Source organism: Rhipicephalus sanguineus, chromosome 1, assembly GCF_013339695.2.
Source record: "Rhipicephalus sanguineus isolate Rsan-2018 chromosome 1, BIME_Rsan_1.4, whole genome shotgun sequence".
Lineage (NCBI taxonomy): Eukaryota > Metazoa > Arthropoda > Arachnida > Ixodida > Ixodidae > Rhipicephalus > Rhipicephalus sanguineus.
This window is the reverse complement of record NC_051176.1, coordinates 14,276,441-14,294,589: the sequence shown is the minus strand read 5'-3', so window position 1 is coordinate 14,294,589 and position 18,149 is coordinate 14,276,441. Positions and strand designations below refer to the sequence as shown.

The window sequence follows — 18,149 nt, the reverse complement described above, 5'->3', positions numbered from 1 at the left end:
CGACGCATTCACAAGGCCCACCAAGCTACCCCAGGCGTGGTAGATATTTTTATTTTCGGTATAATAAGCGATATTGCAATTTTGGTGTGACGAAAGTTGTGTGCGACCCATAATGAGAGTAGGCGTACTGGCAGGACAATCACTCCTGCACAAATGCCAGTTACAGGGGCTGACCCAAAGTGGCAAACCCTTACTTCAATCAGTGTTGCGTGGACTCCACTCAGCATTGTTTCGAGTTGACCTTAAAGTAATGTAGCCACAACACAGCCGAATCACCCCACAGCAGTTTGTTGCAGTGAGACAACACAATCAATAAGTTAAGATATGTACTAGGCCTGTAGCCTGATGGAGTTCCGTAGCCCCACCCTCGAAATCTGGATGGGGGGGGGGGGGTGTTTTACCAAAAATAAATAATGAAAGTAGGTGTTCTTCAGAGCCTTCAATAAGTGGGCTTCCCCCGAAAAATATTCCTGGCTATGCGTGTGACATGCACTCAAGAAAAAGGTGGTGGAGAGTGTAATGTGCACAGATATTAATGCTAGGACAAGGTATGCAAACACAGAAACAATAGAGAAGTCAAAACATCTAACGACGTTTCTGGTGTCTTTTCTCTTGTACCTGTGTTGGCACACCCTGTCTTGTTAGCATAAATACGTGGTGACTAGCTGAGCTCTCTCTTATTCAAATTATGAAGTATGAACAAGCATGGCTGATATTCTAGGCCCACTTCCACACGTACTGATATGTGGTTTGTGTTTGAAATGCAGCAAAAAGTAACGACAGCCAAAGTAAAATGAATGAGAAAGCAGGTTCGGTGGAGCCCAAAGGGGTTCGACAGCATGTTTTGTCTGACATGGAGTTGCATCGGTGTACTTAAGGAGGTTGTGTTTCACAAAAGTGTGTCATTAGAACGCTCAGGGTGTCACCAGCACTTGCAAGTGATTGATTCGTTCTAATTAATTTCAACACAACACTGCCAAAACATAACATGTGATAGTAAAGCTAGGAATCACCTCGGCATTAGAAATGCACATCGTAAGGCAAAGGACATAATGTAGATATAACTTTGAAAGGGCAACACGATGGAGCAAAAATTATGAGAAGTGCCCTGAAAAACTTGCCTGATTTATTTTTTGATGACTACCACCATGCAGGAAAAAGACAGCAAGAACTGGCTGACCATGCATTTTTGCTGAAAAGAATGAAGCACGAGCTGATCATGAAAGAAAAAGAAATGCTGATGCAATCACGCAGGCTTGCTTTGGAGGAAAGCAAAGTTGCTTTAGAAGAAAAATGGCTAGCTTGGGAGAAAGAGCTAGCAATTATGATGGCCCGTGAAAGGGAAGAGGACCGCAGAGCACGGGCAGAAGAGAGAAAAGAAGAAAGGCGCATGCGGGCCGAAGAAAAACAAGAAGAAAGGCGAGAACGGGCTGAAGAACGTCGTCTTCTTGCTGCGCAGCAGGAAGCGTTCTTAAGCATTCTGCATGGCCTACTGCCAAGGAATAATGTACAGTAGATGTTAGAAGTGGCATAAGGAAGTCATGGTGCATACCTGTAAGCACAGGTCCGAAATTCCAAATATTGTATTTATTGTTTGTGTTATAAGTAATAATTTATTGTGCACTTCAAAATTGAATATTCATGCAAAGTCACCATGTATCAGGGCTGGGCAGCATCGCGATAAAAGAGTATTGCGATAGTATTTCAGAGATACTTTTGAGTATGTGTATTGCTGTGTCGAGATACTTTTGAAAAATGTATTTGTATCTCAGTAGTGAAATACCTTTACGATGTATCGGCCGTATCGCGATACTATCCAGGACACGAGTATCTCGTTAATTTTTTGGGGGGAAATGAGCTGAGACGTGTGTGTTTACAATGGAAGTGGATACGAGTATCTCGTTAATTTTTGGGGGGGGGAATGAGCTGAGACGTGTTTACAATGGAAAAAAAAAAATTCTGCTGTGACTTTGGCAGTCTGCGGCGAGATATGCACCCACCATTTCTACATTTTCTGCTGAAAGCGAAACTGACTCCTACCTTCTTGAAAGCAAGCTAGTCGCTTTGCTACCCGCATCCCATTGTGCACCTTGAGGCAGAGCTGGAATGTGTTTGAATGATCCCCTGCTTGAGCTTGCCAACAATGTTATACTGCCATTTTGAATTCCAGCAGTGATATTTCGATTGTGAGGAGCATTGTATACTGCACAATGGGTGCCGACCAACAGCGTCGTTTTTAAAATGTCTTCCGCCATGCCAATTCAACGAGCAGAATTTTTTTTGCTCTTTTTTTTCCCTCTTTTCTTTTTCGCAGTGCCCATTTGAGAAACTGGAGCTTGTCGCAGAAGCCACAAACCACCCAAAGAATTCGGTGTGTGGTGCCGTGTGCTTCTTGTTCTTGTTCACCTGCAACTTTGGCTCACACCCACTGTGGGGGATTGGCCAAGACTTGAGTGGTTTTATAAATGTTATAATTCTTTAGAGGGGAGGTTACAGAATAGAAAAATTATAAATTTGATAGGAAATTTTGACACTTGATCAAATATGAAAAATAAATAAAGAAATAACAATAACGAAATAAAATAAATCAATGCCCGAATTTTTTTTTAAATATATACATGTGTTGACACAGAAGAATAGTAATATAGATTAGCTAGTTAACCGATTGATTTCACTGAGGTAATCCCTCACAGCCACGCAAACCTTCGCATTGGAGAACCCAGAAATAGAGGCTCCAAAAGACAAAAGCACCGGCACAGATAAATTCAATCCTATAGCACGTAAAGGTCTTTCCAAATGGGTTTTTCGTGCTGTAGTATATCGCCTGCAGGTCAGAAAGAAATGATCAATTGTTTCTAGCTCACCACAGAAAGCGCACAGTGGAGAAGGTGCCTGAGCAGACCTGTGTCGGTAGAAATTTAGCCTCGGTACACGACATCGTAGCCTCGTAATTGACTCTTCCAGTTTACGGGTTTGACAAAATGACCTCCGCCAGGGATATAATAAGTGCCGATATTCTGTGGAACTTGTGAGTGCTGTGTCTGCAGAAACTTCCATAATGCTACGCCTGCGAAATCGCGCAGCCGTCACATAAGCGGATGTTGGAAAAGAAGGTAAAATCGGTCCATTAATCGACGACTTCGCTAAGGAATCGGCAATTTCATTTAGGAGCAACCCTTTATGTCCAGGAACCCAAACTAAGCGAACGTTTCTCAAATGCACGGGTACCAGTGCACGAAACGCCTTTATTACGTGGGAGTCAACCCCAGCAGAAAGTGCAGCACAAAGGGATAGGGAATCTGTGATTATAACGGCAGATGTAATTGTCGAGTTTAACTTGCGCAATGCGAGCACTACTGCCAGAAATTCAGCCACAAAAACGGGTATGAAGTTGGGTAGTCGAAGGGAATAAGACCAGTCCAAATTCGGGCTAAATATACCAACACCTGACTTTTCGTCGCACTGTGATGCATCTGTAGCAATAATAATGTTAGTGCTAATGCTCTGCAGATGTTCTTGTAATAAACCGTCTAAAGTATGATGGGGGAGTAGTTTTGCATTATTAGGAAAAATATCATCAAATTGGATATCCACAGGGTACGAATTATCACGAGGCGGGGTTATAACGCAGATATGTACGTTCAAAGGGTCCAGTAAACGTTGTGCAAATATAATTTGGGGTGTGTGAAATCGCGGCCATCTAGCCCCAAAAAATAATTCTGGATTGGAAATAAAAGCTGTTTCTGATTGTCGTAGTGGTGACTCGTAAATTCTTAAGAATGTCTGAACAGTCAGAAGGCGAAACCGGCACGAAAGAGAAGGAACCCTCGATTCTAGATACAGAACGTTGTTAGAAACAGTTTTAGGAAGGCCCAGGCATAAGCGCAGCGCTTCCCTTTCCAAAAGAATTAAAGGCCGTATCTTATAGGCTGGGGCACCAGAGAATAGTACGCAGCCAAATTCCAAGATAGGGCGAACGTACATGCGATAGATCATTAATAGTGTGTCTCTTCTCAAACCTGTGCGGTAGTTGCTTAGCCTACGCAACATGCCAACAGCACGCGCACCTTTTCCAGCTGTATATTCGATGTGGGGTCGCCAGTTAAGGGATTGATCATAAATTACCCCAAGGTACTTAATAGACTCCACCTGTGGTATGTCCTCATAATGGTAACTCAGTGAGATGTGCACAGGGCATTGCAGTGGAAAAACAAGAAGGGACATTTACTCGGATTAAGCAAAAAGTGATTGTGATCGAGCCAGATCTCCAGGGTATTAAGGTAAGTCTGCATCCGTTCATATAATGTCTGGATATTATCTGCCGTTGCAAAGAACGCGATGTCGTCAGCATACACATAAGTTGTTATTTCCTCGTGTCGTGGAATGGTGCTCATTAGTATATTAAATAGCACCGGGGAAAGCACTGAGCCTTGCGGTACTCCTCTCGTTTGTGTATGGGTAGTCGATGAAAAACCGCTTTTAAAACAATAAAATTTTCTGTCCACAAGGAATTTCCGAATCCACGCTACTATATATGCCGGAAAATTTAGATATTCCAATCGATCCAATAAAATACCATGTTCTACAGTATCATATCCTTTAGCGATGTCTAAAGTAACTAAAGCCGCATATTTATTACGCAGTCGTGCTAAGTGTATACGACTTTCTAAATCAACATGGGCATTCCAAATTGAACACCCAGCCCTGAACCCGATTTGACAGGGACTTAGAATAGATCTCTCGTCAATAAAATCATTGATTCGAGTATGTATAATTCTCTCAATTAATTTCACTAGATTTGACGTCAAGGCGATTGGCCTTATGTTATCCAAAATATACCCTCCATCTTGTTTCTTAAGCAGCAATATAATTTTAGCAATTTTCCACTCCAAGGGTATCCATGCATTCTTTAAGGAATAATTCACAAGTTCTAAAAGAACGTTAGGCGATTCCTGAAGTAAAACTTTTAGCATTGAATTCGTAATTCCATCTGGTCCAGGAGCAGTGTTCGGTAGACATAATACAGTCTGAGTCAATTCATATAAAGAAATTGCCAGAAAATCATGCGAAGATACCGACATGTTGCGAATAGCCGATAGATTAGTGGTAAAGCGACGTTCTAAACCTTTGGCTATCTCTTCCAGTGAAGTGCTCATTTCTTGCGGCGTCAAGATGCAAGATTCCAATGTTAAAGGCGTTGGCAGTACTTTTCTTGTTCGAAGGTACGCAAACAAAGCACGCTTATTTTTTGACTTGGAAAGGTAATCATAATGTCTAATGTCATATTCTTCTTTTGCGCGGTTAACAGTGCGCTTAAATACGCCAGCGAGAAACTGATAGTCTTTCCAATTTGTTGGGCATTGATTATGTAGGAGCTTTTTCCAGGCAGCTTTTCGTCTTCTATAATCGCGCGTACATTCATCAGTCCACCAACGAGAAGAGGATCGTTTACTCGATGGGATAACGAACTCGGAGTTTTTCCGAGATCCGTCTAGTATTGAGCCGATCTTAGACGCAATTTCCTGACCACTGGCATTCTGAAGTTTTAAAAGAGCAGAACGCAGACAGCTTTGAAATTTCTTGTGATTGACATATATGCGTGCTGGCTGATCTAAAGTTATTATTGGGCAAGTAATATCAAAAACTACAGGAAGGTGATCGCTGTTAGTTGCCGAGTCAACCACGGACCATGATAAAATATTGATCGCTTTTGTGCAGAACGTTAAATCTAACACTGAGCGAGTCTGACCTCGAACAAATGTTACCTGCCCTTTATTCATACACGAAAGATTTTTGTCAATGGTCCACTCCCACAGTCGCCTCCCACACAAATCTGTTTTAAGCCCCCAAGACAAATGATGTGAATTGAATTCTCCTGTTAGTACAATTTCCTTTCTACAGGCTGTCAAAACGCTGTCGAGGTGGCTCGTACTTTGTACACCGGTGGGGAAATAACAATTTACGATCGAAAAAGGGTGGTAGCCTGGAAGACACAAATCTAATGCTATAATTTCACAATCAGAGTCCAACATTCTGAAAGAAATTTGCGCCCTATGACATATTTTACTTGATACCAGAATCATTAAACTACCGCCACGTGTTTGGCGATCTAATCGAAAAGAACGAAAACCAGCGAGATAGAAATTTTTATTCGGTGTAAGCCAGGTTTCTTGGAGAATTGCAATATCAGGGTTAAGTTGATTACAAAGGTAATTTAAGTCGGTTGAGGCTGAGAATATAGATCGGCAGTTCCAGTGAAGTACCCTTAACTGACCAATGGTGGTGAGCGCACCGCAGAGGCGCTTGCCGCTTCCTTGCCGTTGTCTTTATTCGTAAGCAACGATTCAGTCTTTTTAGTTTTTGACTTGAGAGCAGCAGAAATAGGGGATCTTGCACGTTTATGAGCTCGAGCATCAAGTTCCATGTCTGTGGCATCACTTGTGCTTGGCTGAGGCGTAGAACGGTCTGATTGCACTCGTGCTACAGACTGCTTAGCCTTATCTGCAGATGCAGAAATTTTGTCCAGCACTAGCCTATGTAGTTCAGCGGTGTCAATGGTGACAGTTGACTCAGGCGCTGTAGTAACCTGGATTCCTGGCGTCATCTGATTTGAAATCATTTGCATGAAACATTCGGATAGGTTGGATATTAGTTTATCCATAGCCTTAGTCATTGCCTTCTCCACAGCAGATTCAATTGCCTGCGATAGATTAGAATCTAGATTTGAAGTGTGTCGTGCTGCAACACCAGAATATCCGAAGGCCCTGTCATTAACCATATCAACAGCTTCCCTTCGCGAACAGCGGCGGCGGTCAATAATTTCTAGTATCTGTACTTCCTGAGCACGAGCAGAGCAGTCGGAGTAGTCTGCAGAGTGACTCCCTCCGCAGAGACAACACTTTTCTGATGTTGCGGAGCAGTCGCTTGAAGAATGGCTCTCTCCGCAGGCACGGCAACGAAGGTTTGATTTGCATCCTCCCGCACTGTGGCCGAACCTCCAGCAGTTTTTACACTGAATTGGACGAGAAGCGAGGGGCTCTACGCGAAAGATGAGAGGCCATAACTTTATTTCGGACGGGCATGTTGTGCCCACAAATGTCGCAATGACAGATTCAGTTGGGATCCTCTCGTTGTTAATAATGCGATTACATCTGTAAACGGAAATGACACCTGCTCCAGAAAGCCTGTCTAGTGTCTCGGCTGGACTTAACTTGGAGTCGACACCCCGTACGAGGCCCTTAGTACACGCAAGGTGAGGCGGAATAAAAGCACTCACCGGGGTTGAAGCAAACGAGCTGCACTTAAGCAGATCCTGCACACAGGTCTGGTCTGGTGACCTACACACTATGCCTCCACGCCCGAATTGGCGCACGTCGGTGATGGTCTGAAAATGGTTTGACGTGGCTTTAAGCTCCTTCTGGACAGCCTGGGGGTTAGTGAGCCTGATGAAACCTCCATTTGTGGGCACCAGTGCAACAGGAATGCTGCTGACACCACTGCGGAAAAACAAGTCTAGCGGTAAGTCATTAGACGGCAGTGACGCTGACCAGGCGGATCGCGCCTGACCAGGAGAATTGGTCGACATCGGCACCGAAGATTGAGATAAAATCAAAAGCAGATACTCGACTAGGGACACAAAAGCTAAAACCACTCAATACTCAGCCAACAACACCACAGCAGGCGGCGTCTTCCAGCTTCTTTCTCCAAAGCATTTCTGGAATACGCCAGCGTGGCTACACGGCAACTGGAAGGAGGTCTCTTTTGTGTTTTTTTTTCGCATTCCTTGTTTTGTTCGCTCTTCTTTCTGCTTTTTCTATGTTTCAAGAAAACACTAAACCTTCAACTGAAAGTAAGTGCTCCTCTTCACTGTTTATGTGTTCCTTCTGCTTCATGCTAGGCCACTTTAGCAAAACTGGAAAACCACTAGCCTGAACTGCTAGTCTACTAAGTAGAAGGTCGTTGAATGAAGCGCCATCATTACAGCGGCAGCAAGGAATTCAGGAGCCTTATTATTTTTTTTTATTTTTTTTTAGTCACAAACACATGGTGAACGCTGTGAATAAAAGCATACCTTTTCTCAATTCGTTTGTTTATGGTTCCAGCGCTTCGCTTGAACTATGCTACTTCTAGCATAGCTAATGCTGTTGCCGCCAAGTATCCCGATTTCGGTGTGAAATGCGCGTGACTCTTGCTCTCATAAAGCATAGTTTTTTATTGCAACTGATATGTGTAAATATGTCGTTATTACCAATTATGTGCCGTGTAAGCCTCCTTTGTACTGCCTCAACGGCGCTCAGAGTCTGAAAAGTCTGTGCTGAAATAATGAATAAATTTAATTGCATGTTTCAATGCGCTGCACATTTTAAATATTATGCTGCTCACAACGAATGTCTGCACGGAGTATGACAATACCCGACATAGAGAAAAGTATTTCAATCTGTATTGCTGTGTCTGTGTTCCGGAATACTTTTTTAAGTGCGAATGCACTTTATAAGCGGCCCTGAATCCGCCGTCCCATAGCAACGGCGCGAGGAGCGGAGAGGAGCGTCTGTAGCAACGGCGCAGCGACGTCACGCCACACGTGACTGCGCGCGCTCCGCCCTCCGCTCCGTGGCTGCGCGCGCCCCGCGCATTGCCTGTGGTGATGAAGGCCGGCGGCGAGACGCCGAACGAAAGCGTGCGAAGCGAGCCGAGCACCCCGAAGCCGATCTGGCGCGGGGACGCGCGATGCCTGAGCGAGCGCGGGCCCTCGAATTCGATCGGCCGGACGCGCGCTTCAAGCGAGACTTCCTGGACCGCAGCTTTGGATATAGCTGCGTGGTGTGCGATCAACTGTGGTTCGACAAGAACCTGAGCCCCATCTCGGGCGTGCGCAACGCCGCCAACAAGTTGAACGCGTTGCGGGTTCTTTGGAACGAGTTCGGAAGACAGATCATCATCATCAGTAAAAGTGCTTTGCACTTAAAAACGGCCAGACCTCCGTGGGTCGGCTGGCGCGTGCTCTCGCTGCCGTCTCCTTCGCTCGGCTCTGCAGTTTAGTCGCGCGCCCCCTCATAGCATCACCCCGTGCTTCGCACTTCCTCATACTCCCCTTCGGGGAAATGCGGGTTTTTTCGTCTTTTTGCAAAAGTATCTCTGATATATGCTGTTACGTCAATTACAAATGTATCTCAGTATCTGTACTTTAGACTTCCAAACCGTGTATTTCGATATCTGTATTCCGGAATACTTTTTCGGGTATCTCTGCCCAGCCCTGCCATGTATGCAAAAATGTTCCAAAAGCCGGGAGAGTTCATGATTAATATAGATACTCCGACTTAACACAACAAAATATAACAAAAACTACACAGACGTTTCGCCACCTATGCGGGTGGCATCTTCAGTATGAACTGGCACCGAATGAGCGAAGGTAACCCAGTCTCTTTCTAGTCTCGTATGTCTCTGTACACATCCGGTAGGGGGCCACGGTTGCTGTTGCACGCCGACCTGTCACGGCGGATGAACCACGACTCGAGAAGCTTTCTCTTGCCCCACCTTTGTTCCCGAGCCAGCGTCGTCGCATTACTGAAGTCGAAGGCATGCCCCGTCGTCCAGCAGTGTTCGACGATTTCGCTCTTGGAATGCGTGGCATGGGTGGCTTTGGCGACGTCCCCTTTGTGCTCTTTGAACCTCGTTGACCGCTTCCTGTCTGTTTCGCCGATGTATGTGGCGTCGCCATGTATGCAGAGGAAGTCTTGGCTTCCATATTGAATACTATCATTTCAGTGTACTATTTTGGCATCATATAAACAACTGTTCATGGGAGTTCAGAAAAGAAGTGTTTATCAAGGGCTCGTTTTTCTTTGTTCGACACATTATGATATGTAACAATACATAGCGTAGTGCAAGTTGAGTAAATATGCATCGTGTGTCAAATGAAATTCATAATGAGATCTAACAAGCAATCATGCCAAGAAAAGTGTAGGGGATGTTATTAGAAGTAATTGTACTGTAAATGTGAAGAAAGAAAAGTGCGCAAAAAGAAACGTTTGCCATGACGTAGTGCGTGACACTAAACAGGCAGAAAAAGAGTTCCACACTTGCCGTCATCGCTACTGGCAGCACTGACTGACATTCCCACCCTTAAATGCTCATATATACCCCAAAATGTGGACACTGGGATAGGCGCCATGGTAGCTCAGTTGGTGGAGCATCGAATGCGTTATTCGAAGGTCACAGGTTCGTTCCCTGCCCATGGAAAAGTTATCTTTTTGTCCATTTTTTTAACACTTACACTACAATCACTTCTATAAACATCCCCTATACTTTTCTTGGCACGGGTGTCTCTTAGATCTTATTATGATTTTAATGTTGCACTTGATACGTATTTACTTGTAGTGTGCTGTGCATTGTGGCAGATCGTAACTTTGTAAGCTGCAATCAAACAGATGGAATGTGGTAAAAATTATTTATACGTACTGTGAACCATTTCTATGTTCTAATCAGGGGTACATCAATCACAAGTGAGAAAACAGGAGCAAATAGCATATAAAACAACAATAAGAAGTACACTGTAAACGACACATTGCATATGTTATAACAAACAACCACAGTTCATGCACTCAATCACAATAGGCAAGGCCACCCGCAGAAAATTTATTTCGCCTAAGGCAGTTTCAAGAAATGAAACTCCACTTAAATGAATTGTACTTGCTAAAATTGGCACTAGTGCTTTATCACAAGTGTGTCAGGCTATCTTTGAAGAGTGATGCTTTAGAGGCAAGATAACACTTCCAGACAGAAGTTACTGTAAAAATGTAAGTTGACTAACTTTTCTCGGAGACTCCACAGTTGGATTACAGGTCATGCCTCATTAAAGAAGTGGAAAAGTCCTGTCTTCATCACATAGTGACGATATATTGCACTGCCTTCTCACACAGTCACAACTTACTGAAGCTTCACCATAACACAAACAATATAACGCTGTAGTGCCACATTGCGTGATCCATCTCCGTAAAAACACTACCTTGTTTCAGAGTGGATCAATTTATTGCGGGGATGTCTGTAGGCCAGGAAAGTGAAATTCTCAACATGACAGCACGCTTTGTTTCAAGCACACCAACCCCAATGCAGAAACTTCGACTAGTCATGCACCTAAAATACACATTTTCAATCATTATTGGCAACAATAGAATGATAATGAATAAGACGCCGCTGCAACGTAGCCCCAGTCCTCCCTGAGGAAGGAACCTAGTTGCTTTCGAAACGTCCGGTTTACGCATCTTCACGCGCTTTTTGGTTGGAGTTTAAATTGTTACCCAGTTTACATACCCAACCAAACAGACATATGTCGAATGTTTACATTCGATACACATCCAAGCGTCGCAAAAAACTGCGTTAGCTTATACAAACGTGCAATACACAATCACAACTTGGTGTAATGTAGGCAAAGTAAAGTGATTACACTTTCCATGTAATCAAGAAAACAACAGCACTTGAGCGAGCTGCCCTGTCACTCTGTGCAAGACATTGCATGATAGTTCTTACTGGCTATACCTATGCAATGAACAACATAGCAATGTGAAATCTTTTAACATACGACAGGTCATGAAAGAAAATGAGATTCTTAAGCATGAGAGCACTCAGCAGGCAGAACACGAAGTTACATGGTTCCAGGGTCCCTTCAATGAATGCTAATGAGATTTTGGGTCACGGCATTTGCCCTGTGGGGCCCTAATACATGACTTTCACCACTCCTAAGTGAAATTACTTTAAAGGGTCACCACTAGCTAATGAAAATGTAGAGTGAAAGGTAAATGTTTGATGAGAATGCCTGGATTGTTGCTATTCTACACAGCAGCATTAGAGTAATCAAGAAATTAAGTTAAACCTAGGACATGGCTTGCGGTACCAGTGGGACACTGTGTGTTGTTATTTGAGCGATTCCTGCCAACTTTTTTTTATCTGATGCTACCGGCTGCCTGTTGGGAGCCATGGCAGGAGTGGGGACATCACATTACAACACTACACAATCTGTCGTTTCAGTCAACAAATGGATAAAAAAATACGCATCAGAACAAAAGCACATATGACCAACGATGAGGGCACTTGCTGCCGAATGTGAACTGAAGACGCGAGCATGAAGAAGTGATCCGACAGCACTTGGAATAGTACGCTAAGGTAGGACAGGGAAACAATAACACGTACAGGAGTGAGTGAATGTAACGTGTCTTGGCAATCCCTTTAATATGTGGCGATTTACCTGGAGTTTTCGTGATATCCAGACAAGTACATGGAGCTGTGTTATTAAAGGGACACAAAAGAGGAACAATGACTTGATTGACTAGATTGACAACTTGCACTCTAAGAACTTAAATGCCACATGTTTCACTATCATAAGTTCATTGTCAGCGAAAAACATCAAAATTGAGGTTTCATTTTTAAATTTTGCGCCAGAACCTCAACGCATGTCGTAAGAAATTCCATAATATATTTTTGGTATTTTTGTGGCGTTGGATCGATGAAATTTTTTTAAAGCTTGTGTTGAGAATATGGCACCCACAGATTACAATGTACTCCATTTTTACCAATTGGAAGCTACGAAGGACCCAGGAGACACCTTCGAAATTTCTTCAGTCACAGTGTTTGGTGCAGGAATATCAAGGTGGCGTCGCCACCAGCATTTTCTTTTCATGCGTTTTCTCGCTTACGAAGCGTCGTGTTGCTGTAACAGTTGTTTTCAGGAGGGTGAAATCGTACTTAACTATAGTCCATGAAAAATCGTTTTGCTTTTTAGTAAATTTCACTTACTGTAAGGCATGCAAAAAACACATGACAGGTAATCATGGACACATTGGCTTCAAATATTCTTGCAGTTTAGGTGGTTGGAGGCTGAAATAGCTGGACACTTGACTGCCATAAATAGTTGTGTGATAGTTTGACAGTATGGTGGCAACTTTATACATTGCAGCCACTTGCTGCCACAGAAGCTTCTGGTTTTTTTTAAAGTCTAAGAATGCAAATTCTGCAAGGACTTTACCGAATCCCCACTATACGGCCTCACGGACAGCACTCATGCCGCAGTTGAACGCCTGCTGAGCAGGCGACAGATGTGAGCCACCATATGGCTTCATTAGAAGTGGGCGAAGTGGGTACGCAGGGTCCCCGTACACCACGAAGTCCTCATTTGCAGTGAGCCTCTCCAACTTTGTATACACCACGGTTTCCCGGAATATTCCTGCATAAAGAGGGAAATAAGAATAAGAAAACACATGTACTTCTTGCGATTTTCAAGTGTTAATTTTTGGGACGTCTGCATGTAAAAAATGTTCAGTACATGTAACTGTTTCTAACAAAAATTGCATATGCTCTTTCCCTAAACAGTGGACATCCTGTCAGTGTTCCTAGATGCTGCTGCCTTTCTTTGTCATCGATATGTGAATGTAAATAAAATTACTTCATCGCCTGGTTTTACATAAACGTCTTTAACATGAAACTTTGTGCCCTGTGTCAATATCCAGTGCACACTGCACTTGCATAATTACAGCAAATTCAATGATTATGGCTTTGATAAAGTCATGTAGCTTTGTGTGTGTTGGTATGCCATGGTATTTTCTTGCTTTTGCCACGTGTATGAGCTAGAAACTGGAATGCATCACTTTCATGCGTGAACATTGTTTCTTGGTAATTGCTGCCCACTATCTCGAAGAAATAATGCGGATCAAAGTGCTACATTTAATAATAAAATGTAACAAAGCATTCTGTGCTGCAAGTAGACCGAGTTCATAAATATCCTGACTTTCTAAAAAACATTCTTTCTCAAATGCCACACTGAGCAGACAAACACAAATAATTGTTTACGTTTCCTTGGGTACTCTCGACATGACAAGAGAAGAATTAGCAACTAAACAAATGAGATACACAGGCTAATGACGTCGTGTTTTGAAACACAGGTCAAGGACAATACTCTAGTGGTAAGGCTGACAAATTGTTGCCCAATGGTCACTGCATGTTAATGAACAGTGCATAGGAGCGACATGCGGCTAAGGTGCTATGCAGTTGCACATATGACTCCAGACATTGCCCCTGCGTCACAGAAATAACTGTGTGGCAATGCATATTGTATCATCATGCACATACATGAGAATTTCTATTTGATGAATGACAAACCTGCCATTGGTACGGGTTCGCACCGTAACAAAGAGGTGGTAGAATACCTCTGCACTTCGTCTTATCGTACAATAACAGTTGCTTCGACAGTGAAGTGTGTGTTGTGGGTGAACGGAAAAACTCACTTGCATCATGCCAGCTCCCTGGGTAGTGCCCATCAAGCTGGCACACAATGCCATTGGGGCACATAAGCGATTGGTATTTCACCATGTGCATTCTCTTGTGGCCGGAATATTAAAGCTTCTGGTTTCTTTTTGGACGGCAAATTGGACGGGCAGTGCCGTCGATGAAGGCCCAGCAATTGGGCAGGGGAGAACCCTTGTATTCAACAGCCTGCAGCAAAGAATGATGAGGCATGCATTTTTGAAATCATATTCATATGCATGCGAGATTAAGATGTCTATGAAATGATCTTTGCACATTGGAAAACAGCACAGGATAACACTTGGAGATAAAGCCTTCCCTCTAATGCAAAGCAGTGTGGGGGGGGGGGGCATGAATTATTTATGATAGCACTAACACTACAGTAGAACGAATTAGCAAGACCGGGATAACTGTGCATGGCGTGTTTAGGTATGACGGCAAGTGAAAAAAAGCAAATGTTTTCAAAGTGTCATTTTTGGTTTATGGCCTTGTTATTGGATAAGTTATTCGAAAGCTTGTGGCTAGGCAGTTCCTTTTTTTTCAAAACATACAAGCAAAAATGTTAGACCACCTATCACCTATGAAACCGAAACTGAAAGCGCCAGTCTTGTCTGCATCATAACATTAGCTTTATATATAGTGTTTTGTTGGTTATTTATAGACCATGTGAGCTGTGAAGATGTAAGAATGCTCTAAAAGCATTGTCAACACGTCATCTTTAATCATAAAGTAATTAAGTCCTCTCCAGGTGAACCTGTAACGTGGTACATGTATTGTTCACATTCAAGGACATGTATGTGAGCCTGTAAGCCACCAAATTTTCTTTTGTTGGCATAGTCTGTCATTTGAATGATGACATCTGAAGCAGATTTGATATTTTAAACAAAATCAGATCAAGCTAGGTCTTTAGAATGCAAAGCTTACCTCACAAATAATCAGCACTACAGCGCAAAAGCACCCCATCAATAGAGTGATGTTGCTAAGCATGCTAAAAAAATTCACAGTTGCCGCTTGAGCAAAAGCACACAGTAGTAAGGTTCGCGATAAAACTGGCGAAAAATATTAATAATTTTAGGGCTCCTGATGGTCTGGTGAAAGGACTGCACCTGTTTGAAGACTTTTTTATTTATTTTTTCAGAACTTACATTTGTGGTATTTTTTGCACGCGAACAGTCACAAGTCTTTTGCTAATATAAATGTTTCTCATTAAAACTTTGCATGCTTTGTCGCATTAGCAGGTGTGTATTGCACCTCAATAAGCAAAATCGCGCTGCAACATTTAATATGGCTGTCTGCTATACGAAGGAGCCCCTAATGCTAGTTCATACTGTTCTGGCTATTTATTGACTATGTTTGTAGTATTCATCATTTTTATTTCTTTTAGTTCATTGCGTGGGCCGAAGCATGATTTTCCATGCCCCTAAAAAAAGCACAAGAAATGTAATGAGTCGAACATGAGCTAGGAATGTTGACGTAGGACCCACTTTCAATAAAAATTATTTATCAAGAATAACAACTTTCTTTATAATGCTATCATGTGCCTAAAATGATGTGCTTTATATTGTATACCAATAACCTCCAGTGATTATCGCTCTTAAAACAAAAATTCACCCCACACTTGGCCACCTATTCTAAGTTACAAATGCAACAAAACTGGAAGATTTGTAGCAGTTTAAGCGCTACAACGAATTGAATATTAAATTTTGCTGTAGCCTAATGGTGATAACTGGAAGGCCACGTAAAGCAATAACATCTGGCACGCCTCCTAATTATCAATACGTACGTTATTTGCCGTCCATGACCAGAAGTTGCGTTAAATGGTGAAGGGGACAACATGGTTTCACCAGAATACCTGTTTTACCTTCCTATACCCACTAAATTATCGGGAGTTCGAGCCACATTTGTGTTCAGTGACTCTCCCTGCCCAGTCAAGAACACGGCATCACGCAACGCCTGCCTTCAGAAAACAAAAAAAGACTAGCAGCAGTCTTGCTTAATAGAAACAAAAACTAATTATAGTTCAGTCAGGAAGATGTGTAGTATATTAGCGCTGACTTACGCCGGCGAATTCCTTCAGTGAGGCAGGCGATATCCATTCGTGGTTGTTCACGTCTGTCAGCAGATGTCCGAAGGTGCTCAGGATGTGGTCCATGAGACGCGAAGTAGCACTTGACATGACTGATGAGTGACGCCCGAAAATCCCCTCTAAGTCACACCACCTGTTGGGATACGCCAGCCTCCGCAGCAACACGCACAGAGCCTCTCGGCCACACAACCTCACGTTTTGTGCTGTGGTGATCTCCCGCGGCACCAGCAGAGCACTACAGAGATCGTTGAAGTCATGTTTCTGGAACCGGAACATGAGTTTGAACGTTGTAGAGTCCATGTCGTCGATGTCAAGGAGCCCACATTGGGAACGGTACCTGACCAATTCAGCCTCCCTGCTTCGCCTCATTTCGTCTCGAAGCTCCTCCACCGTAAACTGATGCCTTAGCAGCCGCCGCTCTTTATGCGACAACATGAGGTCCTCAATTTCCGCCCAACTCAGGACCGACAACAAGCGCGCACTTGATAACACGCCCGTCGGAGGCATCCTTAGGCGCGCGCGCCGAGCTGAGCAAAAGCGCTGCTTTCACGGCAACTGCGCAAAACACCACACCACACGAATAGCGCACGCACACGCAGCAGAACTCAGCACGGTAAGGCCACAGTAAAAGGGCACAGTAGCAATGGTCAACACAGTCTGTCTAAACGCACACAACGTGACCAAACACACGGTAACAGCGCACGCACATGCAAAAGCTCGCGTAACTGAACAAACCGACGTAGACCATGGATCCAAAAAAAAGATTCGCCTTGGCTTCGATGCTAGTGGCCATTATGACGGCCGCTACTACGCGAGGGCGCTAAAAAGCACCCAAAAGCTGTTTTATTTCTAATAACATACGTCCGGTTGAACCAAACGTATCTCGGTACGGCAATACGGGGAACTAAAAGTGTCGTTGAGCGCTTCGCATGCAGCGTAGGCAACGTATCGTGCCGCGTACGTGGGCTCGTTACGTACGCCCAACTAAAAGTGTCTAATGCTATGTCACGCTGAGAACGCGCGCAACGTTCGTTGTAAGTGTGACATGGAATTCTTGATACGATAGTGGCGATAGCCGGGTTCGGCGAAACATGAAAACATAAGAAAAAAATCCCAGCATATCCACGTGGTGAATGATGATAAGTGGGGCGAAGCGAACTCGCGCCGCAGCACGGCGATTTCATTGGCGCCAGCGTGGTCCTTCTTGATGGAAGATATTGTCACTAGATTGTTTGAGAACCGCAATCTGTCGCACACACCGCAACTATGGCGGAAACTGTTATCAAGGAAGTCCCGCTGGAAGCGCGCGTCGGCGCCTTCGGGCAGAGCCCGCCTGATGCGTTTTGCAGCCACTTCAGGTGCTCGCACAGCCTCGGGCTCTGCCTGCCGGTACGCGCGCTTTCTCGCCGCTTCACGGTCCTTCACATTTTGAAGATCCGATTCGCGCCGCAGCCGTGCAGCTTCGGCTTCGCGGGCTCGAACGGCGGGGTCTTCGCGCCGCAGCCGTGCAGCTCGTCGAGCAGCTTCGGCCTCGTGGGCTCGAACGGCCGAGTCTTCTCGCCGTAGCCGTGCAGCTTTTCGAGCAGCTTCGGCTTCGCGGGCTCGAACGGGGAAATCTTCGCGGCGTCGACGTGCAGCTCGGCCAGGCGGGCTCTCACCTCAGGATTCTGTCTGCGAGCGCGCGCTGCCGCCGCCTTCCGTGCCCTCCGTTCAGCAGCCTTGTCTTCCATCTAGCGACTCCGAGCTAAAGAGAAAGCGTGCCAAGAGGGAG

At 44.2% G+C, this 18,149-nt stretch overlaps 1 pseudogene; it reads right to left on the bottom strand.

Annotated features, from left to right (window-relative positions):
- Nucleotides 1-139: 139 nt before the first annotated feature.
- Nucleotides 140-16,747, bottom strand: LOC119379637 (uncharacterized; annotated as a pseudogene).
- Nucleotides 16,748-18,149: the final 1,402 nt, after the last annotated feature.